This window comes from Lissotriton vulgaris, chromosome 7 (genome assembly GCF_964263255.1).
Source record: "Lissotriton vulgaris chromosome 7, aLisVul1.2, whole genome shotgun sequence".
In the NCBI taxonomy this organism is placed as follows: domain Eukaryota; kingdom Metazoa; phylum Chordata; class Amphibia; order Caudata; family Salamandridae; genus Lissotriton; species Lissotriton vulgaris.
Genome location: NC_141695.1, coordinates 1,257,714,644 through 1,257,719,616, shown reverse-complemented (window position 1 = coordinate 1,257,719,616; position 4,973 = coordinate 1,257,714,644).

Here is a 4,973-nt window from a genome sequence, read left to right as displayed (position 1 = left end):
TCTGCCTTTCATTTAACCAGCCTTCCCTATATGAGATTTTATAGTTCTCAGTAGATTCTATAGTTTTTTTGTTAAAAGCACATGCGGTGGTTTTAATCAGAAGTATGGTAATGACAGCACCAACTAATTTAAATTGCGCAAACTACTATAGTGAGGGAAATTTGTCAAATACACAATAAGGAAGGAGAAGTAAATCACCTGACCAAAGACACCTGTGAGGCAGGCCCCCTAAGCATATACAAGTGTGAGAGATTAAGCTATTGGCATTGTAAATGACAATGCCATTTAGTTATCTGTTTTCAAAACCAACACATAAATAAAAAGTTTGTCATTTACAACGCCAATAGCTCTAACTTTTGCAAAGGCGAGACCGTTGCATTGTAAATGCTTGTTGAAGAATCTTTCCAGCATCCGCTTTTCAATATCAGAATATAAACCTTACTTTCAGAAAATTCAAGCACTTTCACCCGAAACCCTCTCTCAAATAGGACTCGCCTCTCACTTCGCAGCGCAGTAACTCTTTCGTTTGGTGTATTGTTTCGGCATTTCTCGCTCTACCGGAAGCAGAACGCCGAGACTTCATTTTTGTATGATTATGAAGCACTTGTACTGTTTCCGTTTAGTCCACCCTCACTCCACCACTACAACAAGAAACTATGCATCCTCCGAGCGCCCCGAAGCAGCTATACCTCTATGCGAGGCACTACATGAACAGAGGCGGTAGACTGGGAGAGACAGCAGACGGAAGGGAAAGACAGACGTCAACTAAGCCTCTGCGAGAAGAGACCTTCTTCTCCTGCGGGGGCTGAGCCAAGGAATGTGTGCTCATCTGGGGTTCCTCAGAGACCCAGGCCACTTTAAGCATTTTAAAACGACTAATTTAGTCACATAGCGTTTCACAACAAAACACTGCATGTTGTTCTGCGAAGGAGTGGGATATATATACCACCGCCACCACTTGGTCAATAATATCCATTTCATGTCCTCAAGTTTAAGTCTACTTGCGACGTCACAACTTTTCCATTAGGATCACAGAGTTGTGACGTCAGTTAACGGCAAATGTAGGCGATGAAGACAGCAGCCTTTGAAGGGCTGCCTTCCCCTTTAATACAAAAGACCCCAATCTATAAATTAAGACCATGACAAATCCGCTTTCCAATAGACATTGTTCCCGGCTTCAAAGCACTGATTGTTTGAAGGGGATGATACACATTGTCATCTTGTTATTATGCAAATTACAGTATCCTCATCAGCTAGATTTAAAGGCTATTATAAGAACTGCCATAAATTCACCAAAATACTTAGAATACATTAAGCCACGTCACGCAACCTTTGAGCGCCAATGGCGTTTCATATTTTCTTCTATGCTTAGCCCCAAGGCGCATGGCATAATACATGAATCTTAATATAACGCTTCATACCACACTCCTTCCGTTTTTAAATACTGTAAACAATAGATGTAACTATCACCCACTTTAATGATACTTAATCTACCGACCTCGGAAGGGTGAAAGTCAGAGCCAGCCTTGCCAAGTTTCAAACTCATGACTTGGAGATCACTGAATGTTTCATCAGTAAATATTAAACTCAGCTATCCTGAAGGCCTTTACAAAGGGGCATTAAGTCAGCAGCAGGAACAGTTTGGAAACAGTGTTGCAACAGCCCAGTTTACTTCCTGTTACTTCTGTGGGTTTTAGACTACGAGTAGGCGAGCAATGTCAGGGGTACCAAAGACCAAACATCGGATGTATTTTATTTTTAGAGTGCAAATGTAGCCCAGGGTACTTAAAGCGCTTTGCATAAGCACCAGAGTATATTAAATTTCTGTTTTAAAGCGCGGGGAGATTAATAATTTGCCTAGAATCACCGGTTGTTGAGCTAAAGCCCGGAATGGAACCTGGTTGTTCAAGTCCAAAGTCAGCAGCTCTGGCCATTAGGCCAAATTCTGTTCAGAACTAGCATGTGTGGGTGTATGCAGATAGATTCCTTCCTGCCCTCTCTACCTAACTCCAGCAATGCGCTAACGAGACACCAGAATAACTGTACCCTTAAATTCACAGAAAATGACTGAATGTTCAGTGAAGGAATCCCAGAAGACAGGGAAAGCTCCGTATCCCTTTAATCATTAAAGGCTCGGCTTGGTTTCTATTCGTGGAGCTGCTCTTCACACGTATACCTCCTGATGCAGGCGTGGCGACATCACAACTCAACTGCAGTAATGTAGCACAATAGTGCAGAGATTGTGTTTTCTCGTGACAGGGGTGCCACAACCAGAAAGCGGTAATGAAATTAAATGCAGTTCTAATACAGCTACCAACAGACGTCCATGCACTATAAACCTTAAAATGTTTAGTGGGTAAGTGGCTTTAATCTGTATATTTCGAACCAGCAAGCTACTACTCAAAGGTAAAAGACTGACCAAGCCATACACTGTAAAACTCGGAACAGAATAAACAAAAATATCAGCAGCATGAAAACACACTCACTGATCTAGCCCAGTGCCTCGTAAGTAGCCCTATTTGTTAAGTGGCCGCAGCGATCCGTCCCCCTGCACAGTACCAAAGCATCAACAGAACGCCGCAGACAGACCACCATGCACCCTGAATATTGAACCAACAATATTGGAGAAGCAGAATATTGAGGACAAAAAATAAATCCTCAGGTCAGTCTTGATTTTCTGTACCTAACTTCCACAATACGCCTGCGCTGTACATACATATATCTCCAAGGTGAATAGATGTGGAGTTAGGAATAATACATGTATACTTCCCTAGATGGACAATCAGGCCCTCCCAAACAGCCATTCCGCAACCTGACACTATTTGGTCTCCCGCCACCTTTTTTCCTCAGTACAACACCCCCACCACCCCCATTTCTGGGTGGATTGGTTTCGTCAGTAACATCTTTGCTGCAGGCTGCTGTTCACTCTACTTCCAACAAGGCCGTCCAGATGCAGACTAACCCAGATGTGGCCTACAGACCTGGCCAAGACACTGAAGTGACAGGGCCTCGTCAGAGGTGCGTCATGTACATGTACGGGGTCTCCTCCCCCAGCCAGTCACGTCTCACGAGCTGCTCGGGGGGGCGCATTCTCCTGAGGTGAGGCGCGTGGCGCTCTGGCGCGCGCTGGGCGTCGGACGCAGCTGACGGGCGCACCCCATTGTCCTGAGCCTCACGTCACCCGAGGGGGTGTAACTGGAGCTGGTCTGAAGGCGGGGGGCGCGCGGGCTGGAGGCAGGCATATGGATCCGATCTGTAGGGGTGGGAGCGGGGTCAAGAGAAGGGGCGCCGTGCGGACAGACGAGATGGTGCAAGAGAGTGGCGTCGCTGAAATAGAGATGAGGCAGGGTGTGTAAGGGTGACAGAGGGCCAGCTGGGAGAGGAGGGGCTGCAACAGCCCCTAAACCCAAGCGTGAACCTTAGCATTAAAGTGGCCAAGTAATAGTGTGAAGCATTCTGTCAGTCCTCGGATTTTAGTGAAAGTTATACAATTACACATGTGGGTCCAGAAATCACTGCATACAAAGTGTTTGTGGTTAAAAAAGACACAACTGGCTGCAAGTGTCACCTATGACATGATGTCACTTGGCACCTACACCCGCAGTCTTACACATCACCCAGGTCTTCTTATACCCATATACTGCGTGCAATGAGGTCATAAACCCTCAGGGTGTCTGCACCCTCACCGTGCACGTTCACACCACCGCAGGACCTGCACTGAGATAATCCGCCTCATACCGGCATCAAACACTAAACAGAGTCAGACCCTGTACACTCACAATGCACTGGAGCTCTGCACCCCTTATATCGCACTTAGCTACCCAACATCCTACACGTGCCAGTCCCCAAACCCAGGATGGTCACCTAAATCCACGCTGTCAGGAGGACGCCGTGTGCGTTCAGCGCTGCAGTGATCTATTGTAAATCATTGCTAACGGGAGGGGCCTGCCGAATTGGTACGGTGTAAGTATCTCATGTCTACAACTCCCAGATCACACGTAGTTGTAAAGTGAAGGCCTAGGGCTAGCGAAATGGTCTCCTCACCTGATGGCATAGAGCTAAGTGACAACCCTTCCAAGGCTCTGGACACCACCGCCCTCACACCTAACACGTGCACTGTCAGCCCCCTCACTCGATGCCCCCTTACAGATGCCAAGTGCTCTTGCACTTGCCAGAACACCCCAAGGCCCTGCAACTTCTTCATTAAGGCCTACACTACTGCTAGGCCCGACCCCCCAACACCACAGCTACGTTCAGCTACCCACTACTATCAAATACAGGCCCTGAATGAAGCTGCATCTTTGCACCGCACTCACACAGCATCCCAGACAACCCCTCCTACACTGAGCCCAGGCATCACAACATTTACCTTCCACCAGGCCCTGAACCCCCACTTTGGCCCCGCGCTTTCACAAACACCACCACACTGCACTCGCTGCCGCCTGAGTGTCGTAAGCTATCACTCTGTCACAGGTCGACATGGTACACACCACCCCTTCACGGGGCACACAAAGGAGCTGTGCCCACACCCTAGAAATATACCGACTGCACAAACCCCCATGCCCTGGACCGCCCCTTCCCCATTACGAGTAAATGTAATGTCTCTGCTCAATCTCTTCCCCCAAACAACCCCGTCTCCCCCCCAAACGACCCTACAATGCCAGCCCTTTACCCCCATCAATGTTCTCTCTGCTCTCCAACCTAACCCCTCCCTCCCTCTGGCTCCTTTCTGTCAATGCACCATCTCCAGGCTAATGGCTGCTGTCTGTTCCAGCTGCCGCTACTGCGGGTGCATAAATGGAGAAAGGACGCACGTGTATCCCCCACCCCACCCCCTTCTATAACAGACCCCCAAATGCATATGCAACCCCACCCAGGATCTCCGCCTACACACCAAGTCATGCGGGAGCTACCCGTGCATGCTTCCCCACCCCTCACATGATAACATGCCACCCACCCCCGCCTGTCGCCCC